The following is a 26,168-nucleotide window of genomic DNA, read 5'->3' on the forward strand; positions in this document are numbered from 1 at the left end:
CATATGCCCCTGAGGGTCTCATCTGTTCTGCTCATGATGGACATTGGGTTGTTCCCAGTTTAGGGCTAATGAAAATAGTGCTTATACATGTGCATGTGTGCATTCGTTTCTGAAAGTATTAACTCTCAGTCTGAAAATCAGGCCCTGCACCAGGCTCTAGCTAGACAAATATGAATAAGAACTTGTTCCTTGGACTTGTGGTTGCAAAGGGGGAGGGGGATGGGGAGGGGAGGATTGAGAGTTTGGAATTAGCAGATGCAAAGTATTATATAGAGAATGGATAAACAGCAAGGTCCTACTGGATAGCACAGGAAACTATATTCATTATCCTATGAAAAACCATCATGAAAAAGTATATTTAACTGAATCACTTTGCTGTACAGCAGAAATTTGCACAACATTGTAAATCAACTATAGTTCAATAACATTAAAATAGAGCTTGTTCCTGCACTTCAGAAACTCAGAGGAAAAATCTAGGCAGTTAACAAACGGGCCAAACCCAGCCAGCACCTGTTTTGTACATAAAGTTTTATTGAGACACAACCACAACCAAGCTACCTTCACCCAAAAGTGACCAAGTAGTTGCCTCAGAGACACACGGTCCTCACAGCAGGAAATATTTGTCCTTTGCAGAAATGTCCACAGCCCTGCCCGAGGCAGTAGACCCCTAGAAGGCAGACCCTGGCCTTGTCTGCCGGGGACAACAGAGTCCCCAGTCCACTGCTGAACGCTGAGCATATGTGTTCTCAAGGTACAGAAGTTCTGTGGAGTTGGTCTCACCCGTGGGTAAGAATCACTGCTCACTATCTAACAAGTCTGCACATTTTTCTCTGAGCAAATGCAGCACAAAATCCAGTGGGTACCAGTGATCTCTTTATAAACCTGGCAGCTCATTCTTGGGATCAGTACCTTACAGCATGATCTCAACCAGAGCTCTAATGGTGTTTGGGCTAGTTGAGCAAATTCTGAGGCCCAGAAGCAGAAACCAAGGTTCTCATCGAGAAGTCAGACTGGTTGTATGGGGACCCCACCTCATTGCCAACTTGAGACCACACTTGTACGTGTGCATGTTGAGTTGCTTCAGTCGTGTCCAACTCTCTGAGACCCCATGGACTGTAGCCCACCAGGCTCCTCTGTCCACGGGATTCTCTAGGCAAGGATACTGGAGTGGGTAGCCATGCCTTCCTCCAGGGGATCTTCCCAACCCAGGAATCGAACCCGTGTCTCCCACAGCTTCTGCATTGCAGGCAGATTCTTTTGCTGCTGAGCCAGCCGGGGAAGTCCTTAGGCAGCACTGTTTCATCTCAAATCAAGTATCCCACCAGGAGAAAACGTCACACTTCTGCCAGGATGGTGCTAACAGCAGTCTTGGGATGTACACCCAAGATGACTGCAAAGATGTTCTGTTCTCCTGCTCTGAGCATTTAGTGACCATCAGGGTAGACAGAAAGGGGAAGATAAAGGCTCAAGATGATCCACTCCAGCCATCCAAAGCCATGGCCAGATGCCTGGCCCTGTGCTGTCCGATTTGTGTACCAACCCACTTGGCCACCTGACCCATCTTTCCTGCAAACGAGTGTTTGCTTTTCTCTCAAATGGTGGTGGTGTGTCTTAATGGAAGAACCATATGAAGTATCCATCCTGTAGACAACAAAGTGCTAATCGCTTTCCTTGAGTTGTGAACTATTAAAAATTCAAGCTGTGTAAGTCAGCTAAGCTGAGAATTTTTGTCATGGCCCCTTGCTCTTGCAGGGCCAGCCTTAGTGCTTAGTCAGCTCTTAAACAGGGTTTGTTGTTTTGTATTTTTTTTCCCCGTGAGTATGTGTATCTATATGTGTTTAACTTTTCAAATCTGTGGTTTTTTTAAAAAAAAAAATCGATCCGTAAGTGTCAGAAGTGTCTAAGTGAGAGTAGGCCCTAACAGGAAAGCAGGAAACACAGTCTGTAAATTTAGAGGGGGGAGGAAACAGAATTTCCATTCAACACCAAGGCGGTAGTAACACACTGGTGGGAGAGCCCAGACAAAGCCAAATGTCATTTTCTTTATCCTAATTTATTGATTTTTGCTGGCTGTCGGAAGCGCTCAGGGAAGGAAGCCTGGTTCAGTCTGTGGCTGACGTTTTTCATTGTTCTCACAATCAGATCCCGGGGTGGGGGGACAGATCCGGGAGAAGGGGCCGCTGAGGGGAAACATGAGTGCATGAAGATGGTGGTGGTGAGGATGCCCAGGAACCCCAGTGCCTGGAGCAGACGCATGTGCACCCATTCCTCCCACTGCAGTGTTTTTCAAAGTAGCCTATTCATTTACTTGGAAGACATCTCATGCCAAAAAAAGGACATCATCTCATCCACCACCCGCCCAGTCATCTTGACTCATCACCCCAGAAAGACAACCATTGCTGGGGGGCGCACCCCCAAAAATCACCGTCTCCAGATCGCTCGTTCAAAAATCTATGATACCAAAAATGTAAATCACCAAAGCTGTGTGGAAAATCTCCAGCCAGGGTGTGAGGCCCTCCTAGAGGTCAGAGAGGCCCAGGTGCGGGTGTCAGGGCGGGGGAGGCGGAGACACTGAGTTCAAGGTCAATCGGCAACCCTGAAAGAGAGATTAGGCCCCCGGGGTTGTTCACTGTGCAAGGTTTTCTTTCTTTTTTCTTTTTTTGTGAACACTCATTGCAAAACTGAAACCAACATCACAGAACAATGAGAAATCAGCAGCCCCTTCCACAAGCTCCGAGTCGTGCATACCGACCACTTCAAATCTGAAAAATGCCCTGTGTGCGTGTGAGGTGACCGCCCACTGTGGGCTTTCCCAGACGGCTCTGGTCTCCTGCTGAGGTCCCCTCCTCCCCCAGCCTCGCCCCAGGGCAGGGCCACCTCTGTGCAGGTGCCCCTTGGACATGTGCTGACCACTCAGCTGTCCTCCAAAGGCCTGATACCGGCTGCCCACTGGGGATCAGCCCGGCTGATGGCTCCCCTCCGGCCTCCTCATTCCTGCCACAGTCAGCTTAGCCTCTCCCACAGCCCTAGACTCCTTCCCCACCCTACCTCAGAGAGTCCCTGAGGTCGGATCTTCCTGCTCCACTATGCGAGGCCTTGTGTTGACCAAGGTTCATCCCAGAAGGGCCTCCTGTCTGAAGGCTGCCCTCCTGCACCACCCACTGCAGTGACCTTGTCTCTAGCCTGGCCTTCAGAGCCTCCCCAGCCCCACCCTCCCCACCCCAAACCACCTTCCCAAGCTTCTCTTGCATCCTCCCAACACCAAAGCCTGAGCATCCTCACTTGCTCTGGGAGCATCTCTCCCCTCACCCTTTTGTCTACGTCATAACCTCACCTAGACGTTCCTCTCCCTCTCATCTGCCTACTGGGCTCCTCTTTCTTTCAGATTTGTTTGTTTAAATAGTTGTTTATTTGGCTGTGCCAGGTCTTAGTGGCAGTATCAGAATCTTTTAGTTGTGTCATGTAGGATCTAGTTCCCTGACCAAGGATTGAACTGGGGCCCCCTGTGCTGGGAGCGCAGAGTCTTAGCCACTGGACCAGCAGGGAAGTCCCTTGGTTCCTCTTCAAACCCCAGTTCCAGTGCATCACCCTGTGTAATCCTCCCAGTCTCCAACCACGCTGTCTCCTCTCCCTGAACCCCCATGGTTCTCACTGCTAGTGTGCCTCACACTTCAATGAGGACATTGGGGTAGTATTGTAAGGCATTAAGACATTACTGTTTCCTGTTCTTCCCTCCACCAGCTCATTTTCAAATTCACAAAAAATTTTCCTTCCTTGAAATGCTACCTTTAGATCACGGTCACAGTAGACACAGCACATCTGTCAAGTCTATGATGAGTGGTGGGCCCTAGGACCGCCTGAGCTGACCTTCCCCACCCCTGGGTGGTGGCCTGCTGGCCCCTCCCCAACTCAGGGGCAGGATGGCTTTCCTGACACTGTCCGTTTCAAATTCAAGTTCTTAGTTCTCCAGTTCTCAAGGTTCTTAGTTGTCCCCCTTTGGCTGAAACAAGACTCTGAAAACCAAAGTGCTTTTGATTTTCAAAAGTCAAGCTGTATTAAGAACTAGGAGGTTTCTCTTAGAATCCCATAGGGTGGCCTTCACATATATTAAATGGATTTTTGGAGCAGGGAATATATATTACCATATGTGAAATAGATCACCAGTCCAAGTTCAATGCATGAAACAGGGCACTCAAAGCCAATGCACTGGAACAACCTGAGGGATGGGGTGGGGAGGGAGGTGGGAGGGGGGTTCAGGATGGGGAGACACATGTACACCCGGGGCTGATTCATGTCAATGTATGGCAAAAACCACTACAATATTGTAAAGTCATTAGCCTCCAATTAAAATAAATATATAAATTTAAAAAAAAAAAGAACTGGAAGACGTTCAGGGAGCACGGGTGTCAGGGAGTGGGGCAGGGAATGTTGGGTGGTGACAGAGAATCGTTATTTATCTACCCAAAAGGAAACTGTGGGTTAACAGTAGGCCGAAGAAAATCCACAAGAATATAGCTTAGACACTTGGGAAATAAAGCTGGGAATATTCCCTCCTAGGTGTCCCTTCTGCCCTCTCCCCTCACCCACCCAGTGAAGATGCCAGCCAGGAGGCAATGGGATCTTTCAGAAACCCCCAGATGGGTTTGGGAGGAATAAGAAGAGAAGGGTTCATCTCTCCAAATGTCATTTACTGTACTACGAATTTTTCTTTCATGGGGCTATATCTCCTCAAGTGATAAGTCAGCTCCTTGGGGCAAGACAGTGACCCAACGTGTGCACAGACCACACAGCCCCACACCCTGTGTACAAGAGCACAGCCACATCCGTGCCCTCCATATCCACGCGCAGGCCCTACCCGGGCCCAGGGACTGTGCCAGGGCCTGAGGACACACAGAGAGCACCGACCGTGCCTGATGGAGGGTCGCCTTGGTCACTGGCTGTGGTCAGTCAGTCACTGTTTGATATGGAAGGCAGAGGAAGAGGGGCTGTGTGCTTTCCAGGGGCTTAGGGGGGCGGGCAGCTGTGTTGCTAGGAGTTGGAGAGTCTGGGTGACTTCAAGGCTAGAACTAGGACTGAGCTTTGAAGAGTGAGGAGGGTGTGATATTATTTCTTCAGTCCCTGACTTCCTGTGTCCAACAGGGACAGGAGAGAGAAATCTTAATGGGACAAACCAGTCCTTTCTAGGGACCGCTGCCCCAACAGCCACACACAACAACACAAAGTCTCCTAACTGTTGGCTTCCTCTCACTCTTTCTTTCCCTGATGGGGTGTGGAAAATAAAAGCTTGAGACCCAAGGTGTTCTAAATCTTTGAGAGGCTCTGTATTCTGGTGCTGGGTGTGGGCTCCCCACAGCCCCTCAGAGCCCCAGTTGGTGACTCCCAGCCAGGGTCTTGCCAGCCAGGCTGTGGCACATGTGACCTCATAGCCTGATCAGCCGGTTCTTCCTGGGGGCTGGGGGTACGGCTTCAGCTTCCCCCTCCCCAAGCATCCTGGACAGGCTGGTGCCCAACCTGGCTCCTCTGTGTTAGATTCAATTTTAATTTTGGAGGTATTTTGTTTTTTGAACAGTTCTATTTTTTTGGTAAGGATTGATGTTACTATTCTTTATTAGGGGTTTTCCAAAGGGAAAAAAGAAGTAATTACTATTTTTCTTAAAAGATTAAGATTAATTCTTGGACTTCCCTAGTGATCCAGCAATTAAGAATCTGCCTGCCAATGCAGGGGACATGGATTCGATCCTTGGTCCTGGAAGATTCCATGTGCCCCGGAGCAACTAAACCTGTGTGCCACAACTGTTGAGCCCACATTCTGCAACTGTGGAAGCCCACACACACTAGAGCCCATGCTCTGCAACAAGAGAAGTCACTGCAATGAGAAGCCCAAGGACTATAAGTAGAGAGCAGTCACCACTCACCACAAGTAGAGAAAAGGATGATCATACCATCCCTAAGACCCTTTTATACACCTAAGTTCCTTTTGCAGATCTTACGTTGCTTATTTTTCTCATATCTTGAAACACATCTGCTCCTTCATCATTAGTCATAATTATTCTGAACAATGTGGGGAAAAAAGGAGTAGAAGAAAAATGATGGAATGACCTAGATTAAGAGGATAATGCAATTGTGGGATAAATCATCACACTTGCATCATTCTTGCTTTTCCTATTGCATTGCCAAAAGCATGGCATCATCTTAAGAATTATAAAAGAAGAGTAGACACATCATGTCTGGAGCTTGCGTTGAACACACTTGAAAACTGAGCATTTTTTTTTACTTTCTATTTATAATGGCATAGAGAAAAAACTAAAGGCCAGTGTTTCACAATTCTTAGATGAATCAAAAGATGCAGACAGAGGCGGCAGTTCTGTGTGCGCTAATGACAATGATGAAACTGATCATATGCATGAAACCTCAGACAACAAGTCTTCAGATAATAATATCCTTGATGGATTTTCTCAAACTCAAAATTTGATGGGTGAATTACATATTCTTATGGACAAGAAGGAAATATGGCGTTCTCATTCAATCAGCTATTCAAACCAGAAAGACTTCATCATGCACTGTTTTGTCACAGAAACCTGGACCATTGCATTGCTAAAAGGATGTTTGGAAGTGCTCTTTCATCTTTTATGATGTCGAGGCACTGGGAATTTACTTGAATGAGCAAATGTTTAGAGCAGATGTATATACAGAGGTGATGGGAAGGAAATAGAGAGACTTGTTAGACTGATCATCTTAATCTGTTTATAAATCTAAAAATGAAAAGTCTGTGCAGTTATGAGGCAAAGAAGATGGCCATCATCTCTTCTTCAAAAGCATGTGCTATCAAAGGTCCCAATTTTTTTTCTCATATTTTGATGATGCAAGTGCAAGAAGATGCAGAAACAATGAGAAGCTAGAACTTCCTAGAGATGTCTTTGAAGTCTGAGTCAGTATTTACAGGACCATGTTCCACAATGATGCGCAGCAGCTGAGGGGCAATGAGCTGCGTTCAAAGGGTATTACATTCAAAAATCAGGAAAATATGGAAGAAAGATGTGGACTTTTTGTGTTCAATTCTAGTGTCCAAATATCTAATAGAGTTGTTTTCTGCTCTTACTTCTACAGATTATTTGTACAATGACTGAAAAATATTTTTTAAAGGTTTCATTGGATCCAGATGTTAGGCAGGGACAACTGTCTTTTCCTGTACATGATGGCTGCATAGGTAGAAGTTTCTCAATATGTGTTCCGCAGAACACATGCCAAATATGTTTGAGAAATGTTGGATGAAGCAGAATTATGTAAATTTTTAACTGCAGGATTTCTCTGAACCTTTAATATGCAAGATGTCCAAAGTTGGTTTAACCAAGAAATTCTTGGAGGAGCAGAATATTTCCCAGGACTAGTGGTCTACAGAAGACTGAAAAAACTGCCCTAGCAGATAAAAGGACAACCAGTCAAACTATATTATTAGTTAGCTAAGGTTTAGTGTATGAAGGCTTTTCCCTTTTTTTAGGGAAAAATTTAAGTTCCAATTCCATGAGAGGAGCCCCAAAAGAAGGCTGGGACAAGAAAAAAGAGAATGGATGTCAGAGAGAACTCTAGTTAAAAAAAGGGGGGGGACAGAGTGAAGGTCCCATGGTCTCAGACAAAGAGAATAAAAAAAGAAATAGATTCATTAGCTTTATTTTGAAAAGGAGGAGCAAGATTATTCTCGAGACAGGGAGTATAATCAGACTCTTGGGACAGAGAAACTCTGCCCCTGCAGAATTCCCTGGGTGGGGGAGAAGGGGTGATGGGAAGAAAGGAAAGCAGTGGTTCTAGATCCTCAAGGGAAAAGAGATACCTTTTGTTTAATTATTTGACACAGAGACCTGGGTTCCTGCCATCCGGACATTGCTGATGTGAATTAAACAAACCACCCTTGAGACAGGGGTGACTTCCCACAAGAGTCCTGATGGCAGAGGCTCCAGCAGTCATCACTGGGTTCTGAGCTCAATTTCCACCACCCCTTCTAGCAACCATCAGCTCTCTGCACCAGCTGGCACAGCCCTGTTGGCCCTGTACACACACTCTGCCTTACCTTCTGAAACCCAGCAGAGAGAATGTCCCTAACCATCAATGGCCAACACCACCACGCATCCTCTGAATCTTCCCCATCTCCTCACGCACACTTCTCCTGCCATTACTCCCAGTCTCCCTGATTCCACCTCCCCCACCAGTACCCAACCACTTCCATCCTTCCTTTCAGAAGGCTAACTTCTCTGAAGAGTTGTATAGACTCACCATTACCACCTCCTCGACCTCCTGCACCCCTGCTTCTCTCTTCCAACTGCCCAGGTCAAGCTCTCATCTCCACCTCCTTCCTAAAGTAGGGCACCAGAGACGCCCATCACACCATGGGCTTGCTCAATGCTGTCTTCCTCTTTCCCAAACCCTCTACAGCATTCATGGTCAATAACTCCCTCCTAGAAGCACTTTTTCAGATGACTTCTACAATCCCACCTACATCTAATGTTTCTCCTACACACTCCTCACACTTCTCAGGTTCCTTTGTCTCTGCCCAATCTCTATATAGTCTTTGAATATCCCAACCTGCTCTTCTCTCTTCTACCTAGTCTCAACACTTTAAATATCATCTATACTTTGATGATTTTTTTTATTTTATCCCTGTGCCCATTTCTCCCTCCCTAACACCCTCGTCTGGTAAATCGCCTAGTTCAGCATCAACACTTAGGTTTCAAATAGTCATCCAAGCTTAGCATGACCAAGTCTCGATCCTAACTCAGATCCCCAAACTTTCTCATCTCAATAAACTATTCTGGACTTCCCTGGTAATCCAGTGGTTAAGAATCCACCTGCCTATTCAGGGTACACAGGTTCGATCCCTGGTCAAAGAACTAAGATCCCACATGCGCCTCAGGGCAAGTAAGCCAATGTGCCACAACTACGGGGCCCATGCTCTAGAGCCCATGCTGCACGAGAGAGTAGCTCCCACTCGCTGCAACTAGAGAAAGCCCATGCACAGCAATGAAGGTCTAGTTCAGTCAAAAAACGAAATAAAATAAAATAAATGAATTTTAAAAATAAAAACAAACCATGCTGGTTGTATGGGCCATGAACCTAAGTTCAGTTCAGTTCAGTCGCTCAGTCGTGTCCGACTTTTTACGACCCCATGAATCGCAGCACGTCAGGCCTCCCTGTCCATCACCATCTCCCGGAGTTCACTCAGACTCACGTCCATCGAGTCCGTGATGCCATCCAGCCATCTCATCCTCTGTCGTCCCCTTCTCCTCCTGCCCCCAACCCCTCCCAGCATCAGAGTCTTTTCCAACGAGTCAACTCTTCGCATGAGGTGGCCAAAGTACTGGAGTTTCAGCTTTAGCATCATTCCTTCCAAAGAAATCCCAGGGCTGATCTCCTTCAGAATGGACTGATTGGATCTCCTTGCAGTCCAAGGGACTCTCAAGAGTCTTCTCCAACACCACAGTTCAAAAGCATCAATTCTTCGGCACTCAGCTTTCTTCACAGTCCAACTCTCACATCCATACATGACCACTGGAAAAATCATAGCCTTGACTAGACAGAACTTTGTTGGCCAAGTGATGTCTCTGCATGAACCTAAGCGTCACATTAACTCTTCTTTTTTGTCTCCCAGCCATCCCCCAACAGCCAATCAAAGAGCAAAGCCCATAGGAGTTCTCTAAAATATCCTGAAACTGAAAGCTTCTCACCATCTACCCAGACACTACCCTAGACCAAGCTACATCATCTTTGACCTGGACCACTGAAACACCCAGACAGTCAGCTGCCAGAGTGATCTTTCACAGCAGTAATTAGAGCACACTACTCCTCTATTAGTTTGCTATAGCTGCCATGAAAAAATTACCATAAACCAGATGGCTCAGAATGACAGAAATGTATTCTCTCATAGCTGAGAAAACCAGAAGTCCAAAATTAAGATATTGGCAGGGTTGGTTCCTTCTAAAGACTCTGAGGGAGAAGCTGTCCCATGTCCTCCATGTGCCATGTCTCTCCCCTAGCTTCCAGTGCTTACCAGCAGTCCTTTGAGTTCTTGGCTCATAGATACATCACTCCAGTCTCTGCCTCCATCTTTCCATTGTCTTTGCTCTGAGTCACCCTGTTTCTGTCTCCCATACAGATACTCTCATTGGATTTAGGGCCTACCCTAATCCAAGATGAGTTCATCTTAATCCTTCCCTTGGTTATATCTGCAAAGACTCAATTCTCAAAGAAGGTCACATTCTGAGGTTCCTAGCAGACATGAACTTTTTTTTTGGCTGCCCAGCATGGCATGTGGGATCTTAGTTCCCTGACCAAGGATCAAACTTTCACCCCTGCATTGGAAGCACAGAGTCTTAATTACTGGACTGCCAGGGAAGTGCCAGCAGACATGAGTTTTTGAGGGTACTCTTCAACTTACTACAACTTTCCTGCTTAAAGCTTTCCAGTGACTTCCTGTTATAACCAAAATAAAATCCAGACTCCTGTAAGGTCTTCAACACCTCATGCTTGCCCAGTTTATAACCCGTTTTCCCTCTTTTCTTCTTCCATCCACCCCAGTCCAGCCACAAGTGCCTTTTTTTCCTCCCTTGAAGCTGCCAAGGGATTCCTCTCTCCAAGCCTTTGCACATCCTGTTCCCTCCTCTTGAAACACTATTCCCAGGCTTTTGCATGGCTGCCTCTTTATCATCCAAAACTTAACAAAAATGCCACACCAATGGACCCTTTCTGACCATTCTAATTAAAGCCTCCAACACTCCACCCCAGCCATTACCTCATTACTCTACTTAATCTTCTATATAGCACATACCTGTATGTGAAATTATTGGGTCTCTTAATGAACTTGCTATCTATAATAATGAGAAAATTAACTTCCTGAGTGCAACAACTCTGTCCTATTTGCTTAAGCAGTGCTTAGCACATAGCAGTTGCTTGAATTAGAAACCATGGATTCAGAGAAAGGGCAGGGAGGGATAAATGGGGAGTTTGGGATTAACAAACACACTACTATATATAAGATAGATAACAAACAACTACTTGCTGTATAACACAAGGAACTATACTCAATATTTTGTAATAAACTATTAGGGAAAAGAATACAAAAAAGAATATGGAAAGAATTTGAATGCAGAGTTCCAAAGAATAGCAAGGAGAGATAAGAAAGCCTTCCTCAGTGATCAGTGCAAAGAAATAGAGGAAAACAATAGAATGGGAAAAACTAGAGATCTTTTCAAGAAAATTAGAGATACCAGGGGAACATTTCATGCAAAGATGGGCTCGATAAAGGACAGAAATGGTATGGACCTAACAGAAGCAGAAAATATTAAGAAGAGGTGGCAAGAATACACAAAAGAACTGTACAAAAAAGATCTTCATGACCAAGATAATCATGAAGGTATGATCACTCCCACTCACCTAGAGCTGGACATCCTGGAATGTGAAGTCAGGTGGGCCTTAGGAAGCATCACTACGAACAAAGCTAGTGGAGGTGATGGAATTCCAGTGGAGCTATTCCAAATCCTGAAAGATGATGCTGTGAAACTGCTGCATTCAATATGCCAGCAAATTTGGAAAACTCAGCAGTGGCCACAGGACTGGAAAAGGTCAGTTTTCATTCCAATCCCAATGAAAGGTAATGCCAAAGAATCATCAAACTACCACACAATTGCACTCATCTCACACGCTAGTAAAGTAATGCTCAAAATTCTCCAAGCCAGGCTTCACCAATATGTGAACTGTGAACTTCCAGATGTTCAAGCTGGTTTTAGAAAAGGCAGAGGAACCAGAGATCAAATTGCCAACATCCATTGGATCATCAAAAAAAGCAAGAAAGTTCCAGAAAAACATCTATTCTTGCTTTATTGACTATGCCAAAGCCTTTGACTGCATGGATCACAATAAACTGTGGAAAATTCTGAAAGAGATGGGAATACCAGACCACCTGACCTGCCTCTTGAGAAACCTGTATACAGGTCAGGAAGCAACAGTTAGAACTGGACACGAAACAACAGACTGGTTCCAAATAGCAAAAGGAGTACGTCAAGGCTGTATATTGTCACCATGCTTATTTAACTTCTATGCAGAGTACATCATGAGAAACGCTGGGCTGGAGGAAGCACAAGCTGGAATCAAGATTGCCGGGAGAAATATCAATAACCTCAGATATGCAGATGACACCACCCTTATGGCAGAAAGTGAAAGAGGAGAGTGAAAAGTTGGCTTAAAGCTCAACATTCAGAAAACTAAGATCATAGCATCCAGTCCCATCACTTCATGGCAAATAGATGGGGAAACAGTGGAAATAGTGGCTAACTTTATTTTTCTGGGATCCAAAATCACTGCAGATGGTGATTGCAGCCATGAAATTAAAAGACACTTGCTCCTTGGAAGGAAAGTTATGACCAACCTAGACAGCATATTAAAAAGCAGAGACATTACTTTGCCAACAAAGGTCTGTCTAGTCAAAGCTATGGTTTTTCCAGTAGTCATGTATGGATGTGAGAGCTGGACCATAAAGAAAGCTGAGCGCTGAACAATTGATGCTTTTGAACTGTGGTGTTGGAGAAGACTCTTGCGAGTCCCTTGGACTGTGAGGAGATCCAACCAGTCCATCCTAAAGGAGATCAGTCCTGGGTGTTCATTGGAAAGACTGATGTTGAAGCTGAAATTCCAATACTTTGGCCACCTGTTGCAAACAGCTGACTCATTTGAAAAGACCCTGATGCTGGGAAAGATTGATGACAGGAAGAGAAGGGGATGACAGAGGATGAGATGGTTGGATGATATCACCGACACAATGGACATGGGTTTGGGTGGACTCTGGGAGTTGGTGATGGACAGGGAGGCCTGCCGTGCTGCAGTTCATGGGGTTGCAAAGAGTCGGACACGACTGAGTGACTGAACTAAATCTGGAAAAGAACACATATATGGAAATATATAAAGAGAAAAGAACATATATAATTGAAGGTGTATATATATAAAATACAAGAATATATATATGTAACTGAATTACTTTGATGTATATCTCAACCAACACAACATTGTAAATCAACTATATACTTCAATTTTTTTTTAAAAAAAAAGCATTAAAGGTTCATGGAATTTAAATTGATGGGGTGACGTAAAATGGCAAACATGGGTTTACATTAACTTCTTTAAAGAAAATATTCCAATATGACATCCCATATATGTGGAATGTAAAAAGAAATGATATAAACAAACTTACTTACAAAACAAAAAAAGACTCAGACTTAGAAAACAAACTTATGGTTGCCTGGGGAAGGGACAGTCAGGGAGTTTGGGATGGTCATGTACACATTGCTATCTCTAAAATGGATAACCAATAAGGACCTGCTGTACAGCAAAGGGAACTCTGCTCAGTGTTATGTAGCAGCCTGGATGGGAGGGGGGTTGGGGGGGAAATGGATGCATGTATATTTATGGTTGAGTCTTTCTGCTCTGCACCTGAAACTGTCACAACATTATTAATCAGCTATGCTCCAGTAAAATAAAAAAAAAATTTTAATATTGTTGTTTAGTTGCCAAGTCATGTCCAATTCTTTGCAACCCCATGGACTGCAGCACATCAGGTTTCCCTGTCTTTCACTGTCTCCCAAAATTTGCTGAAACTCATGTCCACTGAGTTGGTGATGCCATCCAACCATCTCATCCTCTGTTGCCCTCTTCTCCTGTCCTCAATCTTTCCCAGCATCAGGGTCTTTTCAAATGAATCAGTTTTTCACATCAGGTGGCCAAAAAAATATATTCTAGACACAATAAAATTAATTTTAACAAAGAAAAAAACCATAGATTGGTTCACTCAATATCCATGGCATCAGGATTGCAAATTTAATCACCATAGAAATGTCTTCCTATAAAGCAAAACCTGGAAAGCTACAAACCACATTTCCCAGACTCCCTTGCAGCTACAGTTCTGGATGTAGTTTAAATTCCTTAAGGCACAGGCAGTCATGCAAGACTAAAATTTGGAACTGGGTCCACTGGGGAGAGAAGTGTGACACAGGGCATTCATTTTGGGAGCACAGATGATGTAGCAGCTGTAGGCAAGCTTTGCAGGTGATCAGCCAGCTTCCTGGTGGTGGCAGGAGCAGCATCTTTAAATGGACTCATCCTGGGAAGCTTAGCCTAGAACTTGTTCTCGCACCTCTTCTCCTAGCCATTTAATGGCTTGTAATAAATTTCTTTGGACTTAAACTACTAGAATAACATCCATGCTCTGCCGCTGAACACTGATCAAAACATTGCTCAGTACATGTTTGTTGACTAAGTATGACATGGCATTTGAAGTACTCCAGATGTGGGTTTGATGGTTGGGGGCTTCCAGCTTAGAAATGATCTTACAGTGATTAACCTCTGCCATAGTGATTACAGGTGGCATTAGGTTCCTGTGGCTGTTGTAACACATTGCCACACACTTGGGTAGCTTCAAACGATTAAATTTATTCTCTTACAGTTCTGGAGTCCAGAGGTCCAATAGCAATATCAGTGGACCAAAATCAAGATGTCAATAGGATTATACTCCCTGTGGATTCTAGAATAGAATTCATTCTTTGCCTTTTCCAGCTTCCAATGGATGTGGGCATTCTTTGACTTATCACTCAACCCCAGAGGAGGAAATGGCAATCCACTTCAGTATTCTTGCTGGGATAAGTCCATGGGGTCGCAAGAGTCGGAAGCGACTGAGCGCACATACACGCACATCACTCCAATCTTTGCTTCCAGTTTGACAACGCCTTTGAGAGTGTGTATGGTGTGTGTGTGAGTGAGAGAGAGAGAGAGAAATTTCCTTCTGCCCTTGTTTTATAAGAACAACTGTGATAGCATTCAGAAGTCACTGCTATAATCCGGAATAACCTCTCCATCTGACGATGCTTAACTTAATCACACCTGCAAAGTCCTTTTTTCCGAAGGAAGTAACATTTACAGGCTACATTTACAGAGATTCAAGACTATATCTTCTGGACTAATAGGCAGCCTACTACACTGCTCATGACCAGAAAACTTTGTTCTCAGATGTTTCTCATTATTCGATGGGAATTCCACTGTGCGTGTCCATACGTCACTTCATCTCTGATTATTCTTTCCCTGAAGAACTTACCTACTGGAGAAGAGTGGGGAAGGAGAAAAGGTACCACCAGCCAAGGGGACTAGGACACAGGGGAGCCCATTTCTGACCACACAGCCACACTCAACTGAAAGCAGAAGATAAATAACCAACTTGAAGGAGCTTCAGCCACATATATTCAACTGTATCTGATAGGCCAAGAGGCAGACCAGTGCTTGACATGTCCATCCTGGAAGACACGTGTATTGGACCTGAGGCACTCTCAGAAAAGGGCCACTTCCCAGTTGAGGGCTGGTTTTCCAGGACAATTACAGCCAGCCTTCCCCATCTATAAGGCCAAGGAGGAAAAGAGAAGGTCAAAGAGAGAAATAAGAGTAGGAGAGTAGGAACAGATGACTGCCTGAACCCAACAGGTGATTCAACAAAGATCTAGAGAAGTCAAGAGTTGAAGCAATTATCGGGATAAATTGAGCAAAAATAAAAAGAAATAATGGGATTTGGGGACCTTTCCAGCCAAAGCCAGTTCTACCATAAAAGCCAGTAGATAATTACTTAAATTTCACTACACTGTGAGAGCAAAAATAGACAGGGTATGATGGTTCTAAAGGCCCATGACTATTTCACCCATCTTAGCAGACTTGTGACATTAAATCAAGCCATCAGTCAAGATGGGAATACATGTAAACTATTATATATAGGACAGATAAACACCAAGGTCCTAGTGTATAGCCCAGGGAACTATATTCAATATCCTGTGATAAACCATAATGGAAAAAAATATTTTTTAAAAGTGTCTATATGTGTATAACTGAGTCTCTTCACTCTACAGCAGAGATTGGTACAGCATTGTAAATCAACCATACTCCAAGAAAAAATTAAATTAGGAACTTCACTGGTGGTCCAGTGGCTAAGACTCTACACTCCCAATGCACAGGGGACCAGTTTAATCCCTGGTTGGGGAATTAAGATCTTACATGCTGTGCAGCATGGAAAAAAATAATAATAAATTTAAGAAGCAAAGAAAAGACCATTCTACCAAAAGGGGAAAAAAATGGGAACACTAACCATGAGCAAATTGTCAATGTTATTACAGGAGAAAAAAGGAGTTGATGAACTGTTCTAGCAACAATTGTCACCCAAATAGTACTACATAGGCTGGTGATTCGAAAGAACCACAGTTCAGGTTTTTCACAGTTTTGTTTGTTTGCGTAGAGATCAGTTGACCATGTTTGTAGGGAAAGGCCTAATATGAAGGGAGCGAGTGAAGATGCTTTATCATTCTAGACATGTACAGAGAGAAAGATCACACAAGTAAGGGCTTGCTTTTGAGAAGATGTGAAAAAAAAAAAAAGTCTGACAATGAAGAGAAATTAAATGTGGAGGACCATGGCAGACCAGGCAATTTTCTCCCAATCTTCCCATAGAGGACAAACATACTAGTTACACAAATATAAAAATCATCTTTCTAGAGGCATCGGATAGTCTTCATCACAGTGAAGAATTAGCAAGCCAGGAACTGGGGGAAATGAGGGCAGAGGAAACCTGCAGCTGGAATCTGAAGCTGCTCTTCCTCTGGACTGTTCTTCAGCTCCAGATCAAGCAGGAAAGAGGCTGAGAGACCAAGTAGTGCTTTTCACTACATCCTGTGGCTTGTGGATCAGGAATGGAATCCAGGGCCCACTCAGTTGGATTGCTGTTGTTCAGTCACTCAGTTGTGTCTGACTCTTTGTGACCCCATGGACTGCAGCACGCCAGGCTTCCCCATCCTTCACTATCTCCTGGAGTTTGCTCAAACTCATGTCCATTGAGTCGGTAATACCATCCAACCATTTCATCCTCTGTCGTCCCCTTCTCTTCCTGCCAGCAATCTTTCCCAGCATTAGGGTCTTTTTCAATGAGTCAGCTCTTTGCATTACGTGGCCAAAAAATTGGAGCTTCAGCATGAGTCCTTCCAATGAATATTCAGGGTTGATTTCCTTTAGGATTGACTGGTTTGATCTCCTTGCTGTCCAAGGAACTCTCAAGAGTCTTCTCCAGCACCACAATTTGAAAGCATCAATTATTTGGATCTCAGCCTTCTTTATGGTCCAACTTTCACATCTGTACATGACTACCGGAAAAACCATAGCTTTGACTAGACGGACATTTGCCAGCAAAGTGATGTCTCTGCTTTTTAATACACGGTCTAGGTTTGTCATTGCTTTTCATCCAAGGAGCCAGTGTCTTAATTTCATGGAAATTGCATCCCTAATTTAAAACCTTTCCACAAAGAAAACCCCAGGTCTGGAGGTAATGCCCTCAGAAGTGCATGTACTCATGCACCAGTGTACAAACACAAGAAGGATCCCAGCAGCACTATTTGCACAGATAAGCATATCATGTCACATTTATAAAATGTAATACTATCCAGTGATGAAACGTACAGGCTAAAGCTGAACACAACAACACAGTTGAATTTCACAAGTATACTGAATGAAGGGCATCATGTGTAATAGACTTCATACTCTGTGGTTATGTTTATATGAGGTTGTAAAAACAGGCAAAACAAAACTTTTTTTTTTTTTGGACTGCATCGTATTTTGATGGTAAAACAATAAAGAAAAAATCAAGGATGTTTTACCATGAAAGTCAGAATAGATGTTACCTGTAGCAGGGAGGGAGAGGGGGAGGCAAGAAGAGGCAGTGGGGAGGGACTTACCTGGTGGTCCAGTGGTTAAGACTTTGCTTTCCAATGTAAGAGGCAAGGTTTGATCCTCCTGGCAGCTAAGATCCCACATACCTCAAGGCCATAAAACCAAAACATAAAACAGCAATATTGTAACAACTTCAATGAAAACCTTTAAAAAAGTCAACATCCCAAAAAATCTTAAAAAAACAAAAAAAATGAGGGAGTGCTTAGAGCTTCCAGAGTATGGCATGGTTATATTTGTTGTCCTGCCTGGTAAGGACACTGATGTTGACTATAATAAATCATTGATCTATTGATCTTGGATTTGAACACTCTTTCAAAGGCACGTTTTATTTTATAATTTTTAAAGTGTTGAAAGAGAGAGAAAGAAAGGATGGAGGGAAGAGGGAGGGAGTGATCAGGAAGATTCCAAGGCCTGGAAGAATCAGGCGGGTCCTCCAAGAATGAGGTACATTGGCGGGGAGGAGGCAGAGAAAAGCCCACTGATCATGAGCGTCTCATACTCAGTATGTGTGTCCAGAAAGATCCTCACTGTTGTTGCAGAGATGGTGACAAAGTAGAGCGTATGTGCCACATGTCAGGGGAGCCACCGCCTCTCAGTGCCAGAGTCAGCAAAGATCCAGGCCTGCCAGTTCACCAACTTTTCAAGAATAGCAAAATATCTGGATTTTCTTATAATCCCCTGTGTCTTCATTGTTGATAATGAAATTAAACTATTGTAAATATTGTTCAGGTCAAACAAAACCCATTTTCTCTTCCAGATGAGGGCCTTGGGGTTTAAGGCCTCTGGGTGAAGCACTCAGAGTTCGGGGACCAGTCACCGCAGGGGCGTGGCTTTCTCCAGCATGGTTCGGTAGCCACCCATCAGCCGGTGGCAGACTTGGTGACTAAGAATGCCAGAAAACAGAACAAAAGAGGGACAGGAAATCAAGGGCGGACCTCATTGAAAGGGTTCACACCAAGATCCAGGATGCCAGAAGGGCCTCTGCACTCACTCCAGAGAGATCAGAGACTCAAAGCCCCCAGGAGAACAAAGAGCTGAGTTAGAAGAAGTGAGAGAGACGGTTTTGGACTGCAAGCACTCCAAAAATAAACCTTTGCCTTTTATCACTTTTCTCTTTTTACTTGCTCTCGACTTGTCTTTAAAAAAAAAAAAAAAACAAACAAACACTAACAATTCTATAAGCAACCAGAAATGGGGAAAAAAATAAAATAAAGCAACCATAGGTTTTTGTGAAGCTGCTTTGTTCATCCTGGCTTAAGCCCACTGGTTTCCAAGGGAGGCGCACACCAGCTCTTTCCCAATGACCCAGCGGTGGATTCCGACCACAAGCCAAGGCCACAGGCGATAGCCGCGCGCTGCATCTGCCTCAGCCCTGGTGGCTGGCTTCCAAGAAGTGCTGGAACATAGGAAGCAGCTAGCAGGGCGCATAAGAAGTGGTCAGCAGTTGGGAACAGCTGGAGGGAGGAGGGCCAGCAAGCAAATATCAGAATTTGGGAAATATGGCTTTGACTGAACAAAGTTCACTGTTGTTTTCCAAGAAAGCAGGACCTGGTTGAGCCACCCCGGAGAACAGGGCGAGGAGCCCAGGAACTGAAGGCTGGCTCTCCAAGGCCTGGGATGCTTGGCCACCCAACAGTGACCGGGGCCATCGCTGTTCCCCTCTGGGCAGAGAACAGGCTCAGCATAAAAGGGGAAAGATGGACAGGCAGTCAAAGCAAGACCAAACTACAGAGATAGAGGGTAAGATAAAAGGAAAAACAACAAGGCCATTGGCGATTTCCATGTGCTCTATGCAAATTCACTTTGATGTATCTCCATTAATTAGCACACCTTGATTATTTAGAGTTATTCAACCCCACAGGTACCTACCTTTTGTAGTGAGCTTTCTGCTCCTAGCAGAGTTGGAGCAGAAGCCCAGCTATTATCTATCAGAAACTCTGCTACAAGGATGAGAGATTGGACTAGCTCACTTCTCATTCTTCCAACTATAATTTAACAGAACTGGATAATGATGTCCTTATGACAAATGATATTTTTTTTCTGAGTATCCACATGTCACGCGTCTTAAAGGCACTTAGACCAACCAAATTTTTGCCGATAGGTCTGATTATCTGCAAATCAGCTGATTGAAGTTCTCAGATCTGAAGCACGGCTTATTTTAAGAAATTAAGTTAATTTAGGTAATAGTTTTATTGAAAAACATTGAATTCAAAATTAATTAGAAATAAGACAGTTCCCTTGTTTAAAATTTTTTACGTTTTCAAATCATTTGTAATAGACCCTCTGCTAAGAAAAGCGGTTTATAAATTAATTAAATATTCTTGGGAGTCGTTATTTTACTCAAAGGAACATTTCTATTCATCGAATAGCAGGAGTTTCTATGCTTTACATGTTTGTAGCCCTGCCTCACCCAGCCCTGCTCCTGGAACATAATAGGTGCTCATTAGATGTTTGTTGAATGAATCAGTTGTAAAGGCAAAACATGTAAATGGTCCATTTCTGCCAACTGGCAAAAATAAGAGCATTTTGAAGATGTACTGTGTGCTAGAAACCTGGCCAAACAAACTTAACACGTGCTAGTAATTGCTCTCGATTCTAAGACATGATTACTGTGATAATCCCCATTTTACAGAGGACTCAACTGAGGCTGGTGAGGGGCAGAGCCAAGATTCAAGGCCAGGCCTGTCCCACTCCTGAGCCGAAGTTCTCAGCCACCATTTGAAGCTGAATCTCAATCCTCCGCTCCGTGGACACAGTTCTAAGTGCCACGTGTGGTGAGTTCAGCAGATGGAAACCACAGCGTCGCCCCACAGAGACAGACGGCGGGGCTAAGAAGGCTGACTCCCCCTGGGTAGGCGAACAAACTGCCCCCCCAACTGCTTCTGCACCAGCCATGCAGCCTCCCCTCCCCCAGCCCCTAAATCACTGCCTGGGCCTTTGTTCTTCCCACAGCTGCTCGGCAAATTCCTTGATTTAAAATTATGATCACAGGTTGAAGTGCTACTTAAAATAATTTTGCCAAATGTTCCATCTCTCTGCGTTGATGAATATAATGGATGAAAATTTAAAGAGAAAAAAAATTTAAGAATTCACTTTGTGGAAGACAAAAAAAAAAAAAAAAACCATAGGCTGCATGTATGGCATTGCTTTGGGCCTAAAGGATTCTCTCCCACAGGAAGTGGCCCAGAGGCTGGGCGTTCAAGGGCTCTCCACTGATGGGGAGAGTGAGCTGCTGGCAGGTCCGGCTGCCCCAGAGGCAGGGAGCAAAGGTCAGGGCGGGTGTTGGGTTTGTTTAAGCATGAGTCAGAGGTAGGGTGGGGGTAGACCCTCAGGTTTCCAATTTCCAATTTCCTGTGCAAGTTACTGATGGACACTGCTTCCCACCCCGCCAGCCTTTCATGCTCACCGCTCTGTAGAACAAAGGCAGATCCATGGACACATAAATAACCTGGACAGGCCAGATCTTCCTTCTCTAATTCCAGATTTCTCTCTCTCCGATTCGGAAGAGTTCAAATCCTGAGGGAGGCAGGGCAGGAAGGCAGACCTCCGCCAGCACCTGAATCCCTTGAGGCCTAGGGCATGTGGGCTCTTGGTCTCTTCCTCTTGGCCCAGCCCCGAGCTCTGGTTGAAGCCTCCAGCTGACCCATCCTTCAGACTGGCCCACTGCTGCCCGGGATCCCAAGAACAGGGTGGCCCCTCGGGTGCCTGTGGCTCAAGGGACCTGGTAGGTTTGGGCCATGATGAGTCTTGACAAGGGGTCTTGCATTACACCAGGTTATGTCACATTAGCTGGACTCCGCTTAAGATTTTTTCCCCATTTCTTTTTTTTTTTTTAAGATTTTTTAATATGGACCATTTTTTAAAAGTCTTCACTGAATTTGTTACAGTATTACTTGTGTTTTTACGTTTTGGTTTTTTGGCCTCAAGGCAGATGGGGTCTTAGCGCCACAGCCGGGGATTGAACCCGCAACCCCGGCATCGGCAGGCGAAATCTTAACCATGGGAACACCAGAGAAGTCCCTTTGTATCCCATATTCTGAGGTTTCCTCTTTGCTTGAGAGGTCGGTGGGCAGAGAGGAGCCAACTTTGAGCTTTGGGGTGGAGGTGAAAGGCTCTTTTAAATCCTCTGGACCAAAAAAGCCCAAGGAAGCACTTCAACCCGTGGGCCCCCGCAAGCAGGCTGCCTCTGAGCGAGCAAGGATTCCAAGATCCCACAGAGAACATGTGCCCCAGGGCCACCTTCAAAGCAAACTGGTCTCTAAAAATCACAGGTCTGCCATTGATGGAAAACCAATCACCCTGGAAACAGCTCATGCTCAAGTGGGGCTGCCTGTTTGTTTGGCGCTGTGCCCATCAAGGACTCTCAGAGGTGATGCCTTTTCATTTTGTGGCATTGCAGTAAGTTTGGCCCACTGAGCCTAAGGGGAGCGCTGTGTATTTCCCCCCGAAAGGACTTCCGTGGGACACAAGGCCCTGGGAAGAAACGATTGCTCTCAGCCTTTGGGAGCAGGAGGCAGATTCAGGTTCCTGTCCCTTTCTGAGCCTCAGTTTCCTCATCTTTAAAAAGGACATGATTACATGCACTTCACCAGGTGGTTATGGTGGTTCAATGAGCCCACCTGCTGAGTGTAAGCAGGAGTCTTTAGAGCTATTTCCACCAGACAGGGCAGAAGCACAGCCGGGCAGAAGTACCTGCTTCCAGGTGGGGGCGGAAGGAGGGGGTCTCTACATGCTGGAACGCTGCCATTCTTTGTCACACCCTCACCCTCCAGGGCCATCTGCTTTGCTGGCAAGCCCATTACCAGATTCTCTAAAGTGTTCCCCCATGCCCACTCCCCCAGCCCAGCACAGCCCCATCGTGAGCTCCACTCCCAGGCCCTAACTCTGGACCTGTCAGGGAGAGAGGAGAACCAGCTGGACCCGTCTTTCTGAGCTAGAGTCGCCTCTCTCTCCCTCTCTTTCATTACTCTTTGGATGCCCAGCGTTGCCTGAGCAGTTGGCTCCTCCAGCCCGTTTTAGGGGAAAGAAACATCTCAGGTTCCTTTGAGTTCTGGTTACATTGTCTACTTTCTACGTGCTCACCCAGGGCGCACAGAGCAGCAGCAGCTGCCCGAGGAAGGGAGGATTTTATCACTAAGTTTGTGTAGAAAGACTGGTACCCAGCAATCAAAAAATTTTAAAGCAGAAAACTCTAGAGACAGCACACCCCTCATGACCACACTTGAGGTCTGCCCACCCAGCACTCTCATCTCCTGAATGACACCCTTCTCCCTTTCTCTGCTGATGCTTTTATCACATGTATACACGCTAAGTCGCTTCAGTCGTCTCCGACTCTTTGTGACCCCATGGACTGTAGCCCGCCATGCTCCTCCATCCGTGGAATTCTCCAGGCAAGAATACTGGAGTACGGGTTGCCATTTCCTCCACCAGGGGATCGTCCCGACCCAGGAATCGAACCCACGTCTCTTGTGCCTCCTGCATGGGCAGGCAGATTCTTTACCACTAGCACCATCTGGGAAGCCCTGCTTTTGTTACAAAAGCTGCTAATTCTCCACTCTTGGAGCCATGGGGAGAGAGAACTCCAGAAAAGAAGTTATGCCAGGCCCTTTGGACAAACAAAAAATTCCTCCCCAGAGATCACCAGAGACACCTGAGAAGGGGTCTTGGTGCCGCCTTTCCCTTCTTGAGAGTTTTTTTTCTTCTTCTTCTTTCCTTTTTTGCAGATGGCTGCATTTAATGAGGAAGCACTGTCAGCAAAAATAGGAAACCTTCACCCTGGCTACTCTCAGGGTCTGCATCCCCTATCGGTGAGGCGAGAGCATCACTGCTCTGCAGGGTAGCTCCATCCACTCAGGTAGAAACAAGTAGGAAAAGCATGGAGGGTGCAATCACGTTTTTTACCTTCTACAGGTGACTTCCTGCAGAAACTTCTGGAAAGAGAAAACAGACGTTTTCTCCCACCCAATAAAGTGACTAAAGACCTCTAACCCTGACATCTTGTAGACTAAGTGAAACACCACCTTCTAGTCTCCCACGTGGCCCTTCACATCTCTTTTTTGAATCCCTTTGGAGGGAGATAGGATTTCCCCCTACCCCCATTTTACAGATGACGCGATTGAGGCCAAAGAAATGAATCGATTTTCCCCAGTGGAACTGGAAGTGACAGGGTCAAGAATTCAACCTGTAGTCAAGGTCAGTCTTCATTTGGTCACACAGCCCCTCTAGGGTTTCCACAGCACCACCGATCACCCGGTTATCACACCTTTCAGCTAAAGATGCCAAAATCCCTCATCAGTAGAGAATTAACACCTTCTTGAAAACTTGGAAACTGACGCTTCTAAAAGCAAATAGATTTCCAAACTTTGGGTTAATGATAAAGCCAGAAAAAAGCAAAAGACTCCTAGTTCCCTCTCCTCCTTTATCAATATATGACTTAGATTTAGGTGCCAAGTCAAATTTCTCCAGCACCATATCCTTCGTGGTAACTTATTAAAGAGTAAATCAAAGTTTGCTTTAAGAGAAAAGTAAATACACCCAACTTTCCATACCACGATGGACCTGGAGTCCACTTCCCGGTTCCCCTGCTGACTCAGGCTGTAATTGGAGATAAGTGCCTGGGGTGAGTGTTCCAGCATCCATGTGCCCCCAGGGATGCTGGAGACGGAACTGTTGTCCCCACAGGAGCCTGCTCACTTGGCGAGGAAAATCAGACCCAAGGTGATGCTGTGGGTGCAAAGCTCTGCATGCAGGTAGCAGCTGCTTGTCTTTGTGCCTCATGGAGAGAAAAGAAGTCAACCCTTTGTCACATCACCAATGAAACCCTGCCGTTCTTTGACTCTGAACTCACCCATAATTGCTGGGAGTGAGGTGGGAAGGGCTGCACTTTTGGACTCAGATGGCAGGGAGGATAAGAACAAAGTTGGCAAAGAGTCAACTCTAATCGCACAGGGAGCATTTTCAAGGAAACAAACAAAAATAGCCAGAAATGGGTCAGACTCGGAGGTTAGAGACAGGAAACTGGGGCAGAGTCCTGAGTAGAAGGATAGAAATTTTACTTTACAGATCCAAAATCAGACAATCTTTCCCATCTGATTCCCTGTCCCCTCCCCACTTTTTTTTCCTTCTCCAGTCCTTTTGGACATACAGGAAACATACACTCAAAACACAATGAAAAAGACCAGCGTGCTATTGAATCCTTGCTCCCTATTCTCAATTCTAAAACTCTCTCCTTTTTCCTTAGGCTGAAGACAACAGGGGTTTAAGTAGAACTCATTTGAGAGGCAGGCAGGCAGGCAGGAGAAATGTTATAGATCCTTTGCTTGCCTTTAAGGTTTCTGCGGTCTCCATACATGTTGCTGACAGGAGAAAGGGGAGCAAATTAGAAGAAAAGCACTTTGTACTGAAGTGATTGACCTCTTCCCAAGCAGGCTAACACACCAGCATCCTTCCCGTAACTGCCCCCAGACGTCTGTGATATTCCATGCGTCACACACAGTGGACATGCACATGTGTGCAGGCACACACAGAGACAATACACACACCCCTTCCACACATGCCCAGCGTGCCTGCAGCTCCACAGAACACAAATGCACACACAGTACACACACACACAACACCCATGCACACTTGCATAACCCAGAAAGTGGTTCTTGCTCTCACTGTAACCTTCGGATCTTGGCGGTTCTCCTGAGCTCCCGCTCTTGGCAGGATCACATTTCCCTATGACCTCAGTGACGTGACTGGGGCAGACTTATTGGGCTTACCAGAGAGAGAGAAAGAGAGAGGAAGGGCAGAAAATTCTGATGTGCGATAATGCCAGGCAGATCATCGGGCCCACCACAAAGGAATCAGCGAGATGGGTTCATTTGGTAAGGATTGGCATACTTGACTGATAATTTGCTGGAACGCTGGGTGCATACCCTTCTTCCAAATGTTACGTCCTCTGAATTCACTGAAAAATAAAAGGAATTTGCGGGCTGCGTCCAACAACACAGGTAATACACATACAGGCATGTACACACACAGACATATATACCTACGTACAAGCTACCAAGTATTCACAAGGACTCTGGGAGGAATTAGGGGGTGGAGGTGGCTTCCCCCAGGTTGCCCTCTCTCCCCACTGCAGGCAAAGTACAGAAGCAGCCTTCTAAAAGTAGATTCAGCCCGCCAAACTGTCACACCGGAATCCCCTCCCAGGCAGTCAGGGGACCAGAAGCCCCATTCTGAAGTTTATTTCTAAAGCAGAATGTCTTTCATGCCAAGATAGCCCCACACGTCCAGCCAACAGAATTGTTTGTGCGGCGGTCAGTTAGCCGTGTGACGCAGGAATGGCACCTGTTTTCATTATTTCAGGACACAAGCAGGGGTCCTGGGAGCATCTG

Source organism: Bubalus bubalis, chromosome 4 (genome assembly GCF_019923935.1).
Source record: "Bubalus bubalis isolate 160015118507 breed Murrah chromosome 4, NDDB_SH_1, whole genome shotgun sequence".
Classification (NCBI taxonomy): Eukaryota; Metazoa; Chordata; class Mammalia; order Artiodactyla; family Bovidae; genus Bubalus; species Bubalus bubalis.